At 44.8% G+C, this 23,751-nt stretch overlaps 1 non-coding gene across 1 annotated transcript; it reads left to right on the top strand.

Annotated features, from left to right (window-relative positions):
• The first annotated feature begins 219 nt into the window (after nt 1–219).
• LOC119933496 lies at nt 220–357 on the top strand. The gene has a single exon (XR_005452553.1). It is a non-coding gene; the product is annotated as a small nucleolar RNA SNORA7 (small nucleolar RNA).
• The last annotated feature ends 23,394 nt before the right edge of the window (nt 358–23,751 follow it).

The following is a 23,751-nucleotide window of genomic DNA, read 5'->3' as shown; positions in this document are numbered from 1 at the left end:
TTATTTGTCCTTGTCTCTGATGTCATTTTAAATGTTTTCATTTCTTTGTTGATCCTGATGTCAGTCAATCATATTTATTGAGCACTTATTGTGTGCAGAGGACTATAGTGGGTGCTTGGGAGAGTACAAGAGAAAAATAAACAGAGACATTCAGACTTACAGTCTAGTATATGTCCAGTCCTCTCGCCAACCTATATTCACACTTTGTAAGTCTCTCAATACCTCTCAGGGTCACACCTGGAGAGTTTCCAGTCCTCTACCAGTCTTGGCTATGGGAGGGAGAGTCAAACAGAGGCCAACCCATTCCAATCCTAGCTTGGGCAGCGGCTAGCAAGTGGAAGGCAATCTACTACAAGTCAAAACTCACCTGTGCTGAGCAGCAGCAGCATGGGAGAGAGTCGAGATCCGAGACTCAAGTTTATTGTGCAGAAGGAGACAATGGTAAACCGCCTCCTTATTTTTACCAAGAAAACTCTATGGATATTCTACCAGAATGATTGCAGATGGAGAGCAGGGCATTCTGGGAGAGAGGTGTCCATGGTGTCGCTTTGGTCAGAAACGACTCGACAGCATGAGACAAATCCCTCAAGGGACAGAGCCCATGTCTAATTCCTACCTCTGTACTCTTTCTCTTCTCAGTTTGTTTTGCTGACTCCTTCTCCTCCTCCCAGTCCTGAAATTTGGGGAGGCCTCAAGGTTCAGTTGTGGGTGCCCTTCTATTCTCCATCTAGTCCCACACCCTTGGAGAACTCATTCAGTCTCACAGCTTCATCTACCATCTCAATGCTGATGATTCCCATTCATTCATTCATTCATTCATTCATTCAATTGTATTTATTGAGCACTTACTGTATACAGAGCACTGTACTAAGCGCTTGGGAAGTACAAGTTGGTAACATATAGAGATGGTCCCTACCCAACAAAGGGCTCACAGTCCCAAATATACCTCTCCTGATCTGACCTCTCTCCTTCTAGGAAATCATGCAGTTCCCCCTGCCTTCAGAACATCTGTATTTGGATGTCCCTCTGACACATCAAATGTATCCCAAACAGAACTCCTTATCTTCCCACCCAAACTCTCTACACTGGAGATATCACCATTCTCCCTGTCTCACACACCCACAACACTGGAATTATCCTAGATTCATCTTTCTCAGTCAATCCACATATGCACTGTCACCAAATCCCATTGATTTTACCTTCACAAGATCGCTAAAACACACTCTTTCCTCTCCATCCAAATGGGCATCACTCTTATCCAAGTATTATTATTATTATTATTAGACTTCTAGATTGTGAGCCCATTGTTGGATAGGGTCTGTCTCTATATGTTGCCACCTTGTACTTCCCAAGTGCTTACTACAGTGCTCTGCACAGAGTAAGCACTCAATAAATTTGATTGAATGAGTGAATGAATTATTATTATTATATGCGTTAAGTGCTTACTACGTGCCGAATACTGTTCTAAGCACTGGGGTAGATACAAGGTAATCAGGCTGTCCCACATCGGGCTCACAATTTTAATCCCCATTTTACAGATGAGGTAACTGAGGCACAAAGAAGTTAGCAGCTTGCCCAAGGTCACACAGCAGACAACTGGCAGAGCTGGGATTCGAACCCATGTCCTCTGACTCCCAAGCCCGTGCTCTTTCCACTAAGCCATGCTGCTTCCCCAGCAACAGTATTCATTCCCCACCTTGGGTACTACATCAGCCTCCTCGCTGACCTTCCTGCCGACAGTCTCTGTCTCTGTCCTTTCCAGTTCTCTGCCCTGTTGTCTGGTTTATTTTCTTTAAAAACATTCAGCCCACATCCTGTGACTCCTCACCCACCTCCAATGGATGCCAATCCATCTCTATATCAAACAGAAACTCCCCACCATGGCTTTAAAAATCCTCCTCAAAAATCTCCAGTGGCTACCAATCAATCTGCGCATAAGGCAGAAACTCCTCACCCTGGGCTTCAAGGCTGTCCATCCCCTCGCCCCCTCCTAACTCACCTCCCTTCTCTTCTTCTACAGCCCAGCCCGCACCCTCCGCTCCTCCGCCGCTAATCTCCTCACCATACCTCGTTCTCGCCTGTCCCGCCATCGACCCCCAGCCCACGTCATCCCCCAGGCCTGGAATGCCCTCCCCCTGCCCATTCGCCAACCTAGCTCCCTTCCTCCCTTCAAGGCCCTACTGAGAGCTCACCTCCTCCAGGAGGCCTTCCCAGACTGAGCCCCTTCCTTCCTCTCCCCCTCGTCCTCTTCTCCATCCCTCCCATCTTACCTCCTTCCCTTCCCCACAGCACCTGTATATATGTATATATGTTTGTATATATTTATTACTCTATTTATTTATCTTACTTGTACATATCTATTCTATTGATTTTATTTTGTTAGTACGTTTGGTTTTGTTCTCTGTCTCCCCCTTCTAGACTGTGAGCCCGCTGTTGGGTAGGGACTGTCTCTATGTGTTGCCGACTTGTACTTCCCAAGTGCTTAGTACAGTGCTCTGCACACAGTAAGCGCTCAATAAATACGATTGATTGATTAATTGATTGATTTAAAGCACTCGATCAGCCCTTCCCCTTCATTTTTTCCTCTCTGATTTCCTACTACAGTCTAGTCCACATAATTCGCTCCCTCAACGCCAACTCACTATCCCTCAATGTCATCTATGTCTTGCCCACCTCCTCCATTCTGAAAGACCACCTCCCTCCCCACCTTCAAAGCCCTACTAAAATCCCCTCTACTAGTTTATTTATTCCCATTTGACTCACCTGACCTTTCCAAGGGGACACAGTTGGTTTCATTTTTAGGATTTGCTGGTGGATGAATCAAATCCTCTCCCTCGAGGTATTCCCTAGCGCCAGAAACTACAGTCAAACATCTAAACCAAACTAAGGTCCTAGATTATCTCCCTCCCCGTAGGGTAGTTTCGAAAGATGGAGAGGCAGTAGTTTACACTCTGTCCCTCCTAATACCCATATTAATGATAGCAAAGTGCTTTATTACCTAACATTTACAGGGCTTTTATATTTTAATAGCAGAGATAATATTTGACAGTTTCATGTCACATTTATGCTCAATTATAAGCTCACTGGTGTTTATTAGTGAAAGGGGAATTCCTGGAACTTGAAAACTACTGAAAAAGATTCCACCATTGTCACTTGATGAATGTCAATATGGGAAAGCGAACTGATGAGGACTAAGAGAATAAAGTCACAACCCACAAACCAGTCTCTTTGACATGTCTAAATTAGAAGCAGCTTTGTAAATCACGCGCCTCTCTTGGGTAATGGGGTTGGAGTGGAGGGAACAGTTTAGATGAAGACATGAGAAAATTGAAAGGAAAAGAGATCAAAGAAGTAGGTGGATTCACAATACAACTGCCGTGTAAATCCCACTAGTTCCTAGTTAGACCCTGTGAAAATCTTTACTAAAATTACATTTTTCAGTATTTGAGCATTAGCAGCTAAGAATGAAATAGTTCTATGTCAAGCATCATGAACATTCATTCATTTATCCATTCAATCTTATTTATTGAGAACTTACTGTGTGCAAAACACTGTATTAAGCAGTGTGGCTCAGTGGAAAGAGCACAGGCTTGGGAGCCAGAGGTCATGGGTTCTAATCCTGACTCCACCACTTGTCAGCTGTATGACTTTGGGCAAGTCACTTAACTTCTCTGTGCCTCACTTACCTCATCTGGAAAATGGGGATGAAGACTGTGAGCGCCATGTGGGACAACCTGATCACCTAGTATCCCCCAGTGCTTAGAACAGTGCTTTGCACATAGTAAGCACTCAAAAAATACCACCATTATTATTAAACTCTTGGGAGAGTACAATATAACAACAGACACACTCTTGCCCACACGACCTCACAGTCTAGAGGGGGAGACAGACACTAATATAAATAAATAAATAAACAAATAATTGGATGAATGATAAATAAGTTAATTACAGATATATAGATGTATACATATGTGCTGTGGGAATGGGAGGGAGAATGAAAGAAGGAGCAAATGAGAGCAACGCAGAAGGGAGTGGGAGAAGAGGAGAGGAGGGCATAGTCAAGGAAGGCTTCTTGGAGGAGATGTGCCTTCAGCAACGTGACTTAGTGGAAAGAGCCCAGGCTTGGGAGTCAGTGGTCATGGGTTCCAATCCCAACTCCGCCACTTGCCAGCTGTGTGACCTTGGGCAAGTCACTTAACTTCTCTGTGCCTCAGTTCCCTCATTTGTAAAATGGGGATGAAAACTGTGAGGCCCATGCGTACAACCTGATTACCTTCTATCTACCCCAGTGCTTAGAATAGTACTTGGTACATAGTAAGCGCTTAAGAAATACCGACATTATCATAATAAGGTTTCGATGAGGCCACTGTTGGGTAGGGACTGTCTCTATATGTTGCCAACTTATACTTCCCAAGCGCTTAGTACAGTGCTCTGCACACAGTAAGCGCTCAATAAATGCGATTGATTGATTGAAGTTGGGGAGAGCAATAATCTGTCTGATATGAGGATGGAGGGTGACCCAGGGCAGAGGTAGGATGTGGGCGAGAGGTCGGCGGCGAGATGGACGGGATCGAGGTACTGTGAGAAGGTTAGCATTACCAGCAGATAACGGCTAGTATACAAATCACTAAACATAAAATAAATCTGGGTTCCTACCCTGAAGGAACTTCTAGTTTAACAGAGGAGCTTACACTAATAATATATGTCCAGTTCTCCAATAATGTTAGGAGAAGCAGCATGAGCTGTGGGAAAGGGGATGTGGGTTCTAATCCTAACTCTTCCACTTGCCTTCTGTATGACTTTGGGTAAATCACTTAATAATAATAATAATGGCATTTATTAAGCACTTACTATGTGCAAAGCACTGTTCTAAGCGCTGGGGAGGTTACAAGGTGATCAGGTTGTCCCATGGGGGGCTCACAGACTTAATCTGTGACTGTGACTTTATCTGTGTCTTAATCTTAGACTGTGAGCCCACTGTTGGGTAGGGACTGTATCTATATGTTGCCAACTTGTACTTCCCAAGCACTTAGTACAGTGCTCTGCACATAGTAAGTGCTCAATAAATACGATTGATTGATTGATTTATCTCCATTTTACAAATGAGGTAACTGACACCCAGAGAAGTTAAGTGATTTGCCCAAAGTCACACAGCTGACAATTGGCAGAGACAGGATTTGAACCCATGACCTCTGACTCCAAAGCCCGTGCTCTTTCCATTGAGCCACGCTGCTTCTCTAACAGTAGTAATAATATTAAATAATGAGAAATGATAATAATAAAATGATAGTGATATCAATCCATGTTATTTGAGTTCTTATCATGTGCAGAGCAATAAGAACAATACCTGTGACATTTGTTAAGCGCTTACTATGTATCGAGCACTGTACTAAGCCCTAGGAGAGAACAAGAAAATCAGGTCACACAGAGTCCCTGTACCAAATGGGACTCTCACTCTAAGTCGACAGAGAAACAAGCATTGAATCCAATTTATACTGAAGAGTTAACTGAGGCTTAGTGACTTGCCCAAGGTCACACAGCAGGCAAATGATGGAGGTTGGACTAGAGCACAGGTCCTCTGACACCCAGGCCTGGGCTATTTCCTCTGGGCCACTCTCCTTCATACCCTGTCACTCAATGATGTTATTTGGCCTTCTTCACCACATCACGAAGATATTGATGTCTGTTTATTTGTACTGATTCCTGTCTCCCCCCTCTAGACTGTGAGCTTGTTTTGGGCACTCATTCACTCATTTAATCGTATTTATTGAGCACTTACTGTGTGCAGAGCACTGTACTAAGCGCTTGGAAGGTACAATTCGGCAACAAATAGAGACAATCCCTACCCAACAACAAGTTCACAAGTCTAGAAGCTGGATCTCGCTAGCCCTCCTGGATCTGCCCTACCCTCTCCAGTCTTGGAACCAGTTTCATTCCCATCCTCGGCCGGAAAGTTGTGATTCCAGTCAGCCCAGCCCAGGGGCTGGAGAGGGAAGAACGTGGCCCATGGGGACCACATCAGCTCTTGGGTCTGGACGTTCCTGCAGAGGCAGGTTTGTGCAGCATGGCCTAGTGGTTAGAGCCCAGGCCTGTGAGTCAGGAGGACCTGGGCTCTCATCCCAGCTCCTCCACATGTCTGCTGTGGGACCTTGTTCATTCATTCAATCGTATTTATTGAGCACTTACTGTGTGCAGTGAACTGTACTAAGCGCTTGGGAAGTACAAATCGGCAACTTACAGAGACGGTCCCTACCCAACACAAGTCGCTTCACTTCTCTGGGCCTCAGCAGGGATTGTCTCTGTTTTTTATTGCACTGTACTTTTCCAAGCACTTAGTACAGTGCTCTGCACACAGTAATAATAATGATGATAATGATTACAGTATTTGTTAAGTGCTTACTATGTGCCAAGCACTGTACTAAGCAGTGGGGTAGATACAAGGTGATCAGGTTGGCTCATGTAGGGCTCAAAATCTTAATCCCCGTTTTTACAGATGAGGTAACTGAGGCCCAGAGAAGTGAAGTGACTTGCCCAAGGTCACACAGCAGGCAAATTGCAAAGCCGGGATTAGAATCCACGACCTCTGATTCCCAAGCCCGGGCTCTTGCCACTAGGCTATGCAGTAAGGGCTTAATAAATATGAATGAATGAATGAATGAATAGCTTTAGGCCCAACACAATCAAGGAGGGAATACAAAAAAGATAATAATAATAACAATAATAATAATAATAATAATAATAATAATAATAATAATAATAATGGCATTTGTCAAGTGCTTACTATGTGCAAAGCAGTGTTCTAAGTGCTGGGGGGATACAAGGTGATCAGGTTGTCCCACATGGGGCTCACAGTCTTAATCCCCATTTTACAGATGAGGTAACTGAGGCCCAGAGAAGTTAAGCGACTTGCCCAAAGTTACACAGCTGACAAGTGGCAGAGCTGGGATTAGAACCCATGACCTCTGACTCCCAAGCCCGGGCTCTTTCCACTGAGCCACGCTACTTCTCAAAAAGATGGCGGGGACATTTCCAAGGTCTCAACCTGCTTGTTACTTTCAAAACAAGATTCCAGGGAAATACACTAAATCTTTCAATGTGCAATATCACATACCTTGTAACAACCGTTAGGAGAATTAGTGTGGCACTCAGAGACCTGATAAATGGAAAAAATGAAATCAGTGGCACACATCAATCAGTGACATTTATTGTGTGCTTCCTATTGTACAGAGCACTGAGCTACATGCTAGGTTTTAGAGTACAGTTCAATAAATTAGATAGACATGAGTCCTGTCCACAAGGAGTTTATACCCACAGGAATGAAGGGGCAACTGTTTTAAGCACTAACACAATGTCTGCCTTAACATAGGGTCTACTGAGGGAAAAGGTCACAGGAATTCAAAGGGGCCAGCATGATCACCATCTTCCAGGACATAGAAAACACCAAGCCTCAGGTTACTCCCCTCCTCAAAAATCTCCAGTGGCTACCAGTCAACCTATGCATCAAGCAAAAACTCCTCACTCTCAGCTTCAAGGCTGTCCATCACCTCGCCCCTTCTTACCTCACCTCCCTTCTCTCCTTCTATGGCCCAGCCTGCATCCTCCCTTCCTCTGCCACTAGCCTCCTCACTGTGCCTCATTCTCACTTGTCCCGCCATCGACCCCCGGCCCACATCCTTCCCCTGGCCTGGAATGCCCTCCCTCCACACATCCGCCAAGCTATCTCTCTTCCTCCCTTCAAAGCCCTACTGAGAGCTCACCTCTTCCAGGAGGCCTTCCCACACTGAGCCCCCTTTTTCCTCTCCTCCTCCTCATCCCCCCCACCCTACCTCCTACCCCTCCCCACAGCACCTGTGTATATGTTTGTACAGATTTATTACTCTATTTATTTTACTTGTACATATTTACTATTCTATTTATTTTCTTAATGATGCGCATCCTTTCCTATCTTTTTATGTCAATTCAATAGTTCCTTTACCTTTCATATCTATTCGCCTCACCTTCTATTTCCCAACATATTCTTTTAATTCATCTCTGGCCAACCTTCTAGCTCCGCCTCACTCTCATTACTCCCATTCCTCTCCCCTCTCTCGTTCTGTTTTCCCAGCTTAGAACTTCCACCACTTCAAATAATAATTACGGTATGTGTTAAGCGCTTACTATGTGTGAGTCACTGTGCTAAGCGCTGGGGGGGATACAGGCAAATCGGGTTGGTCCCACGTGGGACTCACAGTCTCAACCTCCATTTTCCAGATGAGGTAACTGAGGTCCAGAGAAGTGAAGTGATTTGCCCAAGGTCACACAGCAGACAAGTAGCAGAGCCGGTATTAGGACCCATGACCTTCTAACTCCCCGACTCGTGGTTTATCCACTCCACCATGCTGCTCCTCCTGGCAGACCACATTCCTTCCATGTTCCAATTCCCACACAAGAGCCCATCTCCTTCAATGAGCCTTTCCCAGTTAACTTCCAGGCAGACAAACCCATCCACCATCTCTACCCATCATGGACCAACTGATACTTCTCCTATGCATGTATATTGTTTTACTCAATTGCACAGCCACCTCTCTAGATTTCTCTGATGTAAATACTTCTAAGTCTATCTTCTCTTTCCTTTATTTTTATTAATGTCTGTCTCCCCCTTTTGACTGTAAGCTTGTGAGCAGGGAACAGACCTGGCAGCTCTTCTCTATTGTATTCTCCCAAGTGCTGAGAACAGTGCTTGGCACCCAGTCAGCGCTAAATAAACATCATTGATTGATTGATTGATTGATCGGAGTCTAAGCTCTTTGTAGGCAGGTAATGTGCCATTACTGGTCCTAAGCAGAGTGGCTCAATGGAAAGAGCACGGGCTTTGGAGTCAGAGGTCATTGGTTCAAATCCTGACTCCGCCAACTGTCAGCTGTGTGACTTTGGGCCTCAGTTACCTCATCTGTAAAATGGGGATTAAGACTGTGAACCCCCCGTGGGACAACCTGATCACCTTGTAACCTCTCCAGCGCTTAGAACAGTGCTTTGCGCATAGTAAGTGCTTAACAAATGCCATTATTATTATTATTATTATCTAGTTTTACTTCTATTTATTCTGATGACTTGACACCTGTCCACATGTTTTGTTTTGTTGTCTCTCTCCCCCTTCTAGACTGTGAGCCCATTGCTGGGTAGGGACCGTCTCTATATGTTGCCAACTTGTACTTCCCAAGCGTTCAGTACAGTACTCTGCACACAGTAAGCGCTCAATAAATACGATTGAATGAATGCATGAATTAATCTGCAGAGTCCAAGAGTCTCAGCCTCACTTCATTCATTCTATTGTATTTATTGAGCGCTTACTGTACTAAATGCTTGGGAAATACAAGTTGGCAACATACAGAGACAGTCCCTATGCAACAACGGGCTCACAGTCTAGAAACAGGCTCACAGTCGAGAAAATAATAATGGCGGTATTTGTTAAGCACTTACTATGTGACAAGCACCATTCTAAGCGCTGGGGTAGATACAAGGTAATCATGTTGTCCCAGGTGGGGCTCACAGTCTTCATCCCCATTTTACAGATGAGGTCACTGAGGCTCAGAGAAGTGAAGTGGCTTGCCCAAAGTCCAAAGCTGACAAGTGGCAGTGTCTGGATTAGAACCCATGACCCCTGACTCCCAAGCCCGGACTCTTTCGACTAAGCCGCACTGCTCCTCACACTGCTCCTCACTTCAGACGTTTGGCTCCTTAAAAAAAGGTAACAGGTAAAGCAACTGATGGGAAGTGGAGAATAGTTGATTATTGCCCTCTCCTCTGCCACTACATTGGCCATTAATCTTCTTAAGAGGCTGCTCCCAGGGTTCCAGCACTGTTTAAGAATATCAATTGACTATGCCCAATTTGCTTAGTAGCTACTGCTGTCTGGACCCGCTGAGGGTGTCTAATGCTGTTAACCTGCCGGAAAGAAGTCGACACATTTTTCAGGTCTTTTTCTGATCCCCGTTTCTCCAACTGACCTATTTCTTCCCACCCCCATCCCTCCCAACTCAAGATTAAAAGTTCACTCACCCAATCAAACGAATGTCCAATCTGGAGACTGTAAACTCATTTGTAGACTGTAAGCTCATTATGGGCAGGAAACGTGGCTGCTTTCTGTTGAACTGTACTCACCCATGAGCTTAGTATAGGGCTCTGCATGAAGTACGAGATCAATAGATACCATTGATTGATTGACTGGAGTTGGAGATCTACAAGAAAGGAAATGATTTGGAGCTCAGCTGAAGGAATGGCAGCATGGCCTAGTGGAAAGAGAAGCAGCGTGGCTCAATGGAAAGAGCCTGGGCTTGGGAGTCAGAGGTCATGGGTTCAAATCCTGGCTCTGCCACTTAACAGCTGTGTGACTTTGGGCAAGTCACTTTACTTCTCTGTGCCTCAGTTCCCTCATCTGTAAAATGGGGATGAAGACTGCAAGCCCCACGTGGGACAGCCTCATTACCTTGTATCCTCCCCATTGCTTAGAACGGTGCTTTGCACATAGTAAGCACTTAACAAGTGTTATTATTATTAGTAGTATTCATTCATTTAATGGTATTTATTGAGCACTTACTGTGTGCAGAGCACTGTACTAAGTGCTTGGGAAGTACAAGTTGACAACATATAGAGACGGTCCCTACCCAACAGTGGTCTCACAGTCTATTTATTTATTTTACTTGTACATACCTATTCTATTTATTTTATTTTGTTAAAATGTTTTGTTTTGTTCTCTGTCTCCCCCTTCTAGACTGTGAGCCCACTGTTGGGTAGGGACTGTCTCTATATGTTGCCAACTTGTACTTCCCAAGTGCTTAGTACAGTGTTCTGCACACAGTAAGTGCTCAATAAATATGATTGATTGATTGATTGATAGAAGGGGGAGACAGAGAACAAAAAACATATTAACAAAATAAAAGAAATAGAATAAATATGTACAAATAAAATTAATAGAGTAATAAATATGTACAAACATATATACATATATACAGGTGCAGCGGGGAGGGGAAGGAGGTAAGGCGGGATGGGGAGGGGGAGGAGGGGGAGAGGAAAGAGGGGGCTCAGTGTGAGAAGGCCTCCTGGAGGAGGTGAGCTCTCAGTAGGGCCTTGAAGGGAGGAAGAGAGCTAGCTTGGCGGATGGGCGGAGGGAGGGCATTCCAGGCCAGGGGGAAGATGGGGGCCAGGGGTCGATGGTGGGACAGGCGAGAACGAGGCACGGTGAGGAGATTAGCGGCAGAGGAGCGGAGGGTGCAGGGTGGGCTGGAGAAGGAGAGAAGGGAGGTGAGGTAGGAGGGGGCGAGGTGATGGACAGCCTTGAAGCCGAGAGGAGTTTTTGCCTGATGTGCAGATTGATTGGTAGCCACTGGAGATTTTTGAGGGGGGGAGTAACATGCCCAGAGCGTTTCTGCAAAAAGATGATCCGGGCAGCGGCGTGAAGTATGGATTGAAGTGGGGAGAGACACGAGGATGGGAGATCGGAGAGGAGGCTGATGCAGTAATCCAGACAGGATAGGATGAGAGCTTGAACAAGCAGTGTAGTGGTTTGGATGGAGAGGAAAGGGCAGATCTTGGCAATGTTGCGGAGGTGAGACCGGCAGGTTTTGGTGACGGATTGGATGTGATTATTATTATTGTTAAAGAGCCCAGCCTGCAGAGTCAGGAGATAATCAATCAATCGTATTCATTGAGCGCTTATTGTGTACAGAACACTGTACTAAGTGCTTGGGAAAGACAAGTTAGCAGCATATAGAGACGGTCCCTACCAAACAGTGGGATAAGAGTCCTAATCCTGGCTCATCCACTTGTCTACTGGGTGACCTTAGACAGGTCACTTAACATCTCTGCCCCTCAGTTTCCTCATCTGTAAAATGGGGATTCAAAACCTGCTGGGTTTTGGGCCGTGTAATAGTATCTGTAAGTGCTCAGTCTGTGTCAGGTACTAATCTAAGTGTGGGAGTAAATACAAGGTAACCAGGTTGGACACAGTCCCTGTCCCACATGGGGCTCACAGTCTTAATCCCCATTTCACAGAAATGAGGCCCAGAGAAGTGAAGTGATTTACCCAAGGTCACACAGCAGACAAGGGGCAGAGCTGGAATTAGAACCCAGGTCCTCCTGACTCCGAGGTCCGTGCTCTAGCCACTAAATGACCTGTTCTCAGTCTCTCCTTTAGACTGTTCCTTTAGAACACAAATGGAACAGGGAATCATTCAATCAATCACATTTCTTGAGTGTTTATGTGGAGAAGCAGCGTGGCTCAGTGGAAAGAGCACAGGCTTTGGAGTTAGAGGTCATGGGTTCAAACCCCGGCTCCTCCAATTGTCAGCTGTGTGACTTTGGGCAAGTCGCTTCACTTCTCTGGGCCTCAGTTACCTTATCTGTAAAATGGGGATTAAGACTGTAAGCCCCCCAAGGGACAACCTGATCATCTTGTAACCTCCCCAGCATTTAGAACAGTGCTTTGCACTTAGTAAGCACTTAATAAATGCCATTATCATTATTATTATTGGGAGAATACAATGTAGCAGAGTTGGAAGACACATTCCCCACCCAGAATGAGTTTACAGTCTAGCCAGGGAATCAATAATAAAATAAATAAATAAACAAATAAATGCATACATAAACAAATGAATAAATAAATAAATAAATGCATACATACATAAATAAATAAATACATACATACATACATAAATAATGTGCGGTGATGTGCCCATTTTGCAGTTCTTTTTAAAGTGGCATCTTAGATGGTGATACCTTGGCGAGGAGTGGAGTGAAGAGCAGAAACTCCTTTCTAGGATTGAATAACAGTCTGGATTTAACATGAGTGCACCCAAAGGACAGGGAAGTCTATTTTTTTGTTGTTGTTGTTTTTTTCCAGTTACCTCAGCGAAGAGTGAATCAGCATGGCCTGGTGAGTAGATCACAGTCCTGGAAGTCAGAAGGAGCTGGGTTCTAATCTCAGATCCCCCATTTGTCTGATGTGTGACCTTAAACAGGTCACTTCACTTCTCTGTGCCTCAGTTACCTCATCTGTAGAATGGGGATTAAGACTGTGAGCCCTCCCTGCCCCCATGGAACATGGACTGAGTCCTAACTTGTATCTATGCCAGCGCTCAGTACAGCACCTGGGACATGCTAAGAACTTAACAAATACCACAAATGATGAAATAATCAGTAATGAGACTAATCAATTCTGCTGCTCTAGCCACACTACCCTAGGTATCTTCAGTCCCATAGCTCTTAGGCACATATCCAGAGTTTATTTTAAAATCTGTCTCCTCCTCTAGGCTATAAAATCATTTTGAGCCGGGAGCCTGTGTACCAACTCTGTAATATTGTACTCTCTTAGGTGTTTAGTTCAGTGACCTGCACACAGTAAGCAGTCAATCAATACCGTTGATAAATTTCACTGGTTGATCAATGAAAAGCCAACTTTGAAGTCTCTTCCCTGCTTTGTTCACCATTCGCCCTATGGTGAGTTTCAGAAGCAAAGAGGGAAGAGAAAATGTCTTAAAGCTACATTGGATTCCAGCTCAAATGCCCCGTGAACACTGTTTGGAAGTGACAATTCCACTGATGGATACAGAACTTGTAGCTCTCTTTGAGTGGGGATATTGGGAAGATCTCAGTGTGGTTTAGTGGATAAATCCTGGGCCTGGGTTCTAATCACAACTCCGCCGCTTGTCTTTTGTGTGATCTTGGGCAAGTCACTTCACTTCTCCGGGTCTCAGTTACCTCATCTGTAAAATGAGAATTAAGAATGTGAGCCTCGCATGGGACAGGGACTATATTCAAGCTTGTATCTATCCCAGTGTTTGGTACAGTGACTAGCACACAACAGATCTAAATTAAGCAAGCAGTCCGACACGTGAGGGGCTGTTGAGAGTTGCTGATCTGGAATTATACTCTCCAATCACTCCCACATGCATTGGGCTAGAATATCTCAAACTTATCCTTGAACTTGAGTTTGCCCCCTTTATTCACCTGTCCCTCAGCCCCACAGCATTTATGTCCATATCTGAAACGTAATGCTTTATACTGTCTTTCCCTCTAGACTGTAAGCTCACTGTGGGAAGGGAATGCGTCTGCCAATCCTTTTATATTGGACTCTCCCAAACACTTAGTACAGTGCTCTGTACATAGTAAGTGCACAATAAATACCATTTATTGGTTGTTCTGCACACAGTAAGCTCTCAATAAATAAGATTGATTAACTGTCGTGTAGTGATTTTCCCCCAGATAGCCACTTTGAGGATTCCTGTTGTGCTATGTAATTAATCAATCAACCAATCAACAGTATTTATCTGGGGCTTACTGTGTGCAGAGCACTGTACTAAGCACTTGGAGGAGTACAATATAACAGAGTTGGTTGGTCCCTTGCCCAGGAATACCTGGTTAACAATTAGGCTAGCATTTGTTAAGTGTTTACTATGCACCAAGCCCTGAGTAGATACAATATACCCCGATCAGATACAGTCCCTGTATCACCTGAAGCTTACAGTATAAGTGGGAGGTTGCTTGTCCCCATTTTACAAATGAGGAAACTGAGCCCCATAGTCCTGCAGCACTTATCCATAATTTATTTTAACACCTATCTCCCACTCAATCAATCACATCATTTGTATTTATTGAGTGCTTACTGTGTAGAGAGTACTGTACTAAGCACTTGGGAGAGTGCAATTTAATAATGATGGCATTTATCATCATCATCATCATCATCAATCATATTTATTGAGCACTTACTATGTGCAGAGCACTGTACTAAGCGCTTGGGAAGTACAAATTGGCAACACATAGAGACAGTCCCTACCCAACAGTGGGCTCACAGTCTAAAAGGGGGAGACAGAGAACAAACCAAACATACTAACAAAATAAAATAAATAGAACTGATATGTACAGGTAAAATAAATAAATAAATAAATAGAGTAATAAATATGTACAAAAATATATACATATATACAGGTGCTGTGGGGAAGGGAAGGAGGTAAAATGGGGGGGAAGGAGAGAGGGACGAGAGGGTGAGGAAGGAAGGGGCTCAGTCTGGGAAGGCCTCCTGGAGGAGGTGAGCTTTCAGCAGGGCCTTGAAGGGAGGAAGAGAGCTAGCTTGGCGGATGGGCAGAGGGAGGGCATTCCAGGCCCGGGGGAGGACGTGGGCCGGGGGTCGATGGCGGGACTGGCGAGAGCGAGGTACGGTGAGGAGATTAGCGGCGGAGGAGCGGAGGGTGCGGGCTGGGCTGGAGAAGGAGAGAAGGGAGGTGAGGTAGGAGGGGGCGAGGTGATGGAGAGCCTTGAAGCCCAGGGTGAGGAGTTTCTGCCTGATGCACAGATTGATTGGTAGCCACTGGAGATTTTTGAGGAGGGGAGTAATATGCCCAGAGTGTTTCTGGACAAAGATATTCCGGGCAGCAGCATGAAGTATGGATTGAAGTGGAGAGAGACACGAGGATGGGAGATCAGAGAGAAGGCTGATGCAGTAGTCTAGACGGGATAGGATGAGAGCTTGAATGAGCAGGGTAGCGGTTGGGATGGAGAGGAAGGGGCGGATCTTGGCAATGCTGTGGAGCTGAGACCGGCAGATTTTGGTCACGGCTCGGATGTGAGGGGTGAATGAGAGAGCGGAGTCGAGGATGACACCAAGGTTGCGGGCTTGTGAGACGGGAAGGATGGTAGTGCCATCAACAGAGATGGGAAAGTCAGGGAGAGGGCAAGGTTTGGGAGGGAAGACAAGGAGTTCAGTCTTCGACATGTTGAGCTTTAGGTGGCGGGCGGACATCCAAATGGAGATGTCCTGAAGGCAGGAGGAGATGCGAGCCTGGAGAGAGGGGGAGAGAGCAGGGGCAGAGATGTAGATCTGGGTGTCATCAGCGTAGAGATGATAGTTGAAGCCGTGGGAGTGAATGAGGTCACCAAGGGAGTGAGTGTAGATCGAGAACAGAAGGGGACCAAGCACTGACCCTTGGGGAACCCCCACAGTAAGAGGATGAGAGGGGGAGGAGGATCCTGCAAAAGAGATTTTATTAAGTGCTTACTATGTACAAAGCACTGTTCTAAGCACTGGGGAGGTTACAATGTGATCAGGTTGTCCCATGTGGGGCTCACAGTCTTAATCACAGCATGGCTCAGTGGAAAGAGCACGGGCTTGGGAGCCAGAGGTCATGAGTTCTAATCCTGCTAAACCACTTGTCAGCTGTGTGACCTTGGGCAAGTCACTTAACTTCTCTGTGCCTCAGTTACCTCATCTGTAAAATGGGGATTAAGACCGTGAGACCCACATGGGATGACCTGATCACCTTGTATCTCCCACAGCGCTTAGAACAGTGCTTGGCACATAGTAAGCACTTAACAAATGCTATTATTATTATTATTATTATTATTATTATTATTATTATTAATCCCCATTTTACAGATGAGGTCACTGAGGAACATAGAAGTTAAGTGACTTGCCCAAAGTCGCACAGCTGACAAGTGGCAGAGCCAGGATTTGAACCCATGACCTCTAACTCCAAAGCCCGTGCTGTTTCCACTGAGCCACGCTGCTTCTAGATTGTAAGCTCCCTGTGGGCCAGGAAAGTGACTACCAACTCTATTATATTGTACTCTCCAAAGCATTTAGTGCCATGCTCTGAACATAGGAAGCATCGGGCAAGTCACTTCCAGATAAGGAAACTTCTCAGTGCCTCAGTTTCCTTATCTGTAAGACTGTGAGCCCCGTGGACTATGTCCAACCTGATTACCTTGTACCTACACAGCATGCTTAACACAGTCTCTGGAACACAGTAAATGCTTAACAAATAATCCCCTCTCCAAAAAAAAAAAAATGATCGATTGATAACTGGTATTAGAACCCACGGCCTCTGACTCCTAGGAGCCATGCATTTTCTACTAGTTCAACACTTCTTTAGTAAAAAAAAAAAAACTGCCCCTCAATGTGGTAGGGTAAATAATTGTGTCCAGGTAAAATCACCAACCACTTTATCTCCTGCGATAGGATCATTGTAACATCGATAAACTGAACGGTACTGGGTTCATCAGAACATAAACTTCAACCCCAAGGTAAAATAAAGTAGATGAGTGCAGGATATCAGTTAGGTCTGTACTTCATTTAAAAGCTGTGACCCAGCACACATTTAAGAGTTGTTGATGTTAGATATTAAGAGATTAGCACCTGGAGAATTCCCACCTCCGCAGTCCAGAGAACAGCTGTGAGTAAAATAAAAGAGGACAGCCAATAGACGTGTTCCAACTGCAAATGAAGGCATTTCACAGTGAGAACTGCTCCTAATCCAAAGTCCATAATCATCACAGCTCTATTGGAGCAGAAAATAGAGGCGTTAATTTTTATTACTCTTCTCCTTACTTGATTTGTTGATTGTTTTAGGAGTTTTGAAGGGACCCTGGGGATCTGTGAGAAAATCTTGATCTGGAGAGAGGTGAAATGAATCTGGAATATTTTTCTTTTTTTATGTTAGCACTCCAATCAAAAAGAACTAAAAATAATTGACTTGGTAATTTTACAAATTATAGTCCCTGGCTGATGTTAACATCTTTGTGAGTGGTAATTCATTTTAATGTCCGTCTCCCCCACCAGACTGCAAACTCCTTGAAAGCAGGAATCTTACCTACCAACTTTATTATATTGTCCTCAAGCATTTAGTACAGTGCAGTACTAAATATGATGGTAAATGCTCAGTTAATAACAATGGTTTCTCAATTGATAGAAAGAAGTAAAAATAGAAGACCAAAAGCCTAAGATTTTTTTAATGGAATTTGTTAAGCATTTACTATGTACCAGGCACTGTACTAAGCTCTGAGATAAATACAAGTTAATCATGATGGAAACAGTCCCTGTTCCATGCAGGTTCACAATATTAATCCCCACTTTGCAGATGACATAACTAAAGCACAAACAAGTGAAGTTACTTGTCCAAGGTCACACAGCAGATAAGTGGTGGAGCTGGGACTAAAATCTAGATCCTTTGGAAACCCAGGCCTGTTCTTTATTCCTTAGGCCACTCTGCTTCTCATTTCTACAGAGGCAAATAAAAAGAAATGAACTGAGGAATCACAGAATTAAAAAGCATGTTCTATCTTGGATACAGCCCTAGCTAAAAAGGAGATAATGTGACCAAGTGGGGTTCTCTGAGATAAACATTTAATATCTTCAGAAGCAATATGGAAGGAGTTTGCTGTGACAATGCTTTATTAAAATCACATCTCCTCCATTCATTCATTCATTCAATAGTATTTATTGAGCACTTACTGTTTGCAGAGCACTGTACTAAGCACTTGGGAAGCACAAGTCAGCAACATATAGAGATGGTCCCTACCCAACAACAGGCTCACAGTCTAGAAGGGGGAGACAGACAAGACCTTCCCCGACTAAGCCCGTATTTTCTTTACTCCCTCTCTTTTCTGCATCAACCTTCAACTGGGATTTTCACCCTGTATTCACCCCACACTCAGCCCCACAGTCTTGTTTTGTTTTATGCTGTCGAGTCGTTTCTGACCCATAGCGACTCCATGGACACATCTCTCCCAGAACGCCCCACTTTCTATCTGCAATGGTGCTGGTAGTGTAATCCGTAGAGTTTTCTTACTAAAAAATATGGAAGTGGTTTACCATTGCCTCCTTCCATGCACAGCCCCACAGTACTTATGTGCATATCCATAATGCATTCATTTATATTAATAATAGTAATAATGGCATTTATTAAGCACTTACTATGCGCAAAGCACTGTTCTAAGCACTGGGGAGGTTACAAGGTGACCAAGTTGTCCCACGGGGAGCTCATAGTTTTAATCCCCGTTTTCCAGATGAGGTAACTGAGGCCCAGAGAAGTTAAGTGACTTGTCCAAAGTCACACAGCAGACAATTGGCGGAGCCAGAATTTGAACCCATTACCTTTGACTCTAAAGCCTGTGCTCTTTCCACTGAGCCACACTGCTTCTGTGTCCTCCTCCCCCTCTAGGCTGTAAGCTCGTGGTGGGCAGGGAACGTGTCTACCAACTCGGTTATAGTGTATTCTCCCAAGTGCTTTGCACACAGTAAGTAGTCAATAAATACCATTGATTGTCAATTGATCAATTTATAATGGTATATGTTAAGTACTTATTATGTGCCAAGCACTGTTCTAAGTTCTGGGGTAGATACTAGGTAATCAGGTTGTCCCATGTGGGGCTCACAGTCTTTATCCCCATTTTACAGTTGAGGCAACTGAGGCACAGAAAAGTTGTCCAAAGTCACAAAGCTGATAGGTAGTGGAGCTGGGATTAGAACCCACGACCTCTGACTCCCAAGCCCATGCTCTTTCCACTAAGCCATGCTGCTTCTCTTAATCAATTAATCTCTTGATCAATTGAAATCAATCAAAATGATGATGATGATGGTATTTGTTAAGTGCTTACTATGTGCCGGGCACTTTACTAAGCCCTGGGGTGGATAGAAGTCATTTAATAATAATAATGATAGCATTTATCATTATCCCTCCCAAACCTTGCCCTCTCCCTGACTTTCCCATCTCTGTTGACGGCACTACCATCCTTCCCGTCTCACAAGCCCGCAACCTTGGTGTCATCCTCGACTCCGCTCTCTCATTCACCCCTCACATCCAAGCCGTCACCAAAACCTGCCGGTCTCAGCTCCGCAACATTGCCAAGATCCGCCCTTTCCTCTCCATCCAAACTGCTACCCTGCTCATTCAAGCTCTCATCCTATCCCGTCTGGACTACTGCACCAGCCTTCTCTCTGATCTCCCATCCTCGTGTCTCTCTCCACTTCAATCCATACTTCATGCTGCTGCTCGGATTATCTTTGTCCAGAAATGCTCTGGGCATATTACTCCCCTCCTCAAAAATCTCCAGTGGCTACCAATCAATCTGCGCATCAGGCAGAAACTCCTCACCCTGGGCTTCAAGGCTGCCCATCACCTCGCCCCCTCCTACCTCACCTCCCTTCTCTCCTTCTACTGCCCAGCCCGCAACCTCTGCTCCTCCACCACTAATCTCCTCACTGTACCTCGTTCTCGCCTGTCCCGCCGTCGACCCCCTGCCCACGTCATCCCCCGGGCCTGGAATGCCCTCCCTCTGCCCCTCCGCCAAGCTAGCTCTCTTCCTCCCTTCAAGGCCCTGCTGAGAGCTCACCTCCTTCAGGAGGCCTTCCCAGACTGAGCCCCTTCCTTCCTCTCCCCCTCGTCCCCCTCTCCATCCCCCCATCTTACCTCCTTCCCTTCCCCACAGCACCTGTATATATGTATATATGGTTGTACATATTTATTACTCTATTTATTTATTTATTTATTTATTTTACTTGTACATTTCTATCCTATTTATTTTATTTTGTTGGTACGTTTGGTTCTGTTCTCTGTCTCCCCCTTTTAGACTGTGAGCCCACTGTTGGGTAGGGACTGTCTCTATGTGTTGCCAATTTGTACTTCCCAAGCGCTTAGTACAGTGCTCTGCACATAGTAAGCGCTCAATAAATACGATTGATTGATTGATTGATTGATTGATTAAGCACTTACTATGTGCAAAGCACTGTTCTAAGCGCTGGGGAGAATGCAAGGTGATCAGGTTGTCCCACAGGGGGCTCACAGTCTTAATCCCCATTTTACAGGTGAGGTAACTGAGGCCCAGAGAGGTTAAGTGACTTGCCCAAAGTAACACAGCTGGCAATTGGCAGAGCTGGGATTTGAACCCATGACCTCTGACCCCAAAGCCCGTGCACTTTCCACTGAGCCAGGCTGCTTCTCTATTTGAGTTGGACACAGTCCCTGTGCCTCATGGAGATCACAGTCTTATTCCCCATTTTACAGCTGAGTTAACTGAGACACAAAGAAATGAAGGGACTTGCCCAAGACCACACAGCAGACAACTGGCAGCAACAGGATTAGAACCCGTGACCTTCCTACTCCTAGGACCGTACTCTATCCACTATGCCATGCCGATTCTGGAAATGCCATAGACTTGGGACACATTTGCATTAAATTCTCCAAAGATTGAGTAGGTGGGTAGAAGAGAGCAAGAGGAACTTCAATGGAAGAACAAATAAGGAAATACATTCTGGGAAAAGTAATACAGATGTCCATCTTTCAGGATAACACCTAGAAAGTTCCTAGTACTCTACCAGTCTCTGCTAAAGGAGAAATAATCAAGAAGAGGCATGCCCATTCCATTCCTAGCTTGGGCAGCACCTAGCGAATGGAAGGCAATCTGCTACAAGCCAAAACTCACTTGTGTTGGGGAGCGGTAGCATGGGGGAAAGTGAACGGCGGAGACTCAGATTTACTGAGAGGAAGAAGGCAATGCTAAACCACTTCCACATTTTTACCAAGAAAACTTTATGGAAACCTGTGGGGCATTCTGGAAGAGTTGTGTCCATGGAGTCGCTATGGGTCTGAAATGACTCGACAGCCTAATACAAGTGAAGCAATGCAAACTCCAGGGACTGAGAGCTCTTGGCTCTTAACACAATTCCGGAAAGCATCACGGCCTAGTGACAGAATACGGGCCTGGGTATCAGAGGACCTGGGTTCTAATCCCAGCTCTGCCCCTTGCTTGCTGTGTGATATTGGGCAAATAATGTAACTTTTCTCCGCCTCCATTTATTCATCTGAAAATGAAGATGAAGTACCTATTCGCCCTCCTGTTTAGACTGGGAGTCCCATGTGAGATGGGGATTTTTTTTTTAATGGCAATTTTTTAAACACTTACTATGTACCAGGTACTCTACTAAGTACTGGGATAGATACAAATTTATCAGGTCAGACACAGTCTCTGTCCCAATCTTAATCCCCATTTTACAGATGAGGTAACTGAAGCACAGAGAAGTGAAGTGACTTACCCAAGGTCCCACAGCAGACAAGTGGCAGAGCCGGGATTAGAACCCAAGCCCTTCTGATTCTCAGGCCCATGCTCTATCCACTAGGCAATGCTTCCTCCCTTCAAAGCACTACTGAGCGCTCACCTCCTCCAGGAGGCCTTCCCAGACTGAGCCCCCTTTTTCCTCTCCTCCTCCCCATCCCCTCTGCCCTACATCCTTCCCCTCCCCACAGCACCAGTATATATGTTTGTACAGATTTATTACTCTATTTATTTTACTTGTACATATTTACTATTCTATTTATTTTGTTAATGATGTGCATCTAGCTTTATTTTTATTTATTCTGGTGACTTGACACCTGTCCACGTGTTTTGTTTTGTTGTCTGTCTCCCCCTTCTAGACTGTGAGCCCGTTGTTGAGTAGGGACCATCTCTATATGTTGCCAACTTGTACTTCCCAAGTGCTTAGTACAGTGCTCTGCACACAGTAAGTGCTCAATAAATACGAATGAATGAATGAATGCTGCTTCTAAATGTTCCGATCTGACCATCTTGTCTCTACCCCAGCATGTAGCCCACAGGAAGGATTTAACAAGTACCACAATTGCAATTATTAGTGAACAGGTGCAGTTCAGTTTGACCCTGGACACCTGGAGTAATAATCAATGCATCAATAGTATTTATCAAACAGTTCGGTCTGCTCCATTAAATTGAAGGCTCCTTGTGGGCAGAGAACAGCTCACCTCATTATTCTGCACATCCCAAGTGTCTAGAACAGTGCATTGCACCAGGCAAACACAATCAGTGCTGCTGCTGCTACTACTACTACTACTACTACTACTACTACTACTACTACTACCAGTACTGCTATTTATTGAGTGTTTCTTGTGAGCATGGCATGGATCAATCAATCAATCAATCGTATTTATTGAGTGCTTACTGTGTGCAGAGCACTGTACTAAGCGCTTGGGAAGTACAAGTTGGCAACATATAGAGACAGTCCCTACCCAACTAATGTGTGCAGTTGGGGTTACTTCACCTTGGAAATGACAAAAATGATGAAGTGTTTAGCAAGTTCATCTCTGGTGTGGAGCAGCTGCTATGTGAGGACTGACTGAACAAGCTTAGAATTCTTCATCCATTCATTCAGTCGTATTTATTGAGCACTTACTGTGGGACAAGCACTGAACTAAGCACTTGGGAGAGGACAACAGAACAATAAATAGACACATTCCCTGCCCACAAGGAGCTTACAGTCTAGAGGCAAGATGAAACCTAGTAGAGAAGGTGAAAGATAGCTCCAGCGTCTTACCTAGAGCACTGGCCTGGGAGTCAGAAGGTCATGGGTTCTAATCCTGACTCCACTACTTGTCTGCTGTGTGACCTTGAGCAAGTCATTTCACTTCTCTGTGTCTCAGTTAACTCATCTGTAAAACAGAGATTCAGACTGTGAGCCCCATGCGGGACAGGGCCTGTGTCTGACCCGATTTACTTGTATTCACCCAGCACTTAGTACAATGTCTGGCACATAATAAGCACTTAACAAATACCATTATCATTATTATTATCATTATTACCTTACCTCACTGGTCCTCCTACTACAGCCCAGACCAGACACTTTACTTCTCTTTTCTACCAACTCTGTCGTATTGTATTCTTCCTAGCACTTAGTATAGTGCTCTGCAGAGCACACAGTTAGAGCATAATAAATACATATGATTGATCAGGAGATTGAGCCGATGCTTCAGCAAGATTGGGATAATGATAATATCCCAGCTTATCCACTGTTCCTCAATCTTGTCTACCTCACAGAAGACCCCTTTCCCATATCCTCCTTCTGGCACAGAACTCCTTCCACTCTATATACACCAGACCACCACTCTCCCCATTTACAAGTCTACGTAAGTTTACAAGTCTCGTAAGTTTACGAGAAGC

Source organism: Tachyglossus aculeatus, chromosome 1 (assembly GCF_015852505.1).
Source record: "Tachyglossus aculeatus isolate mTacAcu1 chromosome 1, mTacAcu1.pri, whole genome shotgun sequence".
Taxonomy (NCBI): Eukaryota; Metazoa; Chordata; class Mammalia; order Monotremata; family Tachyglossidae; genus Tachyglossus; species Tachyglossus aculeatus.
Note: the sequence above shows the minus strand (reverse complement) of the source record. Positions and strands in the feature narration are given on the sequence as shown.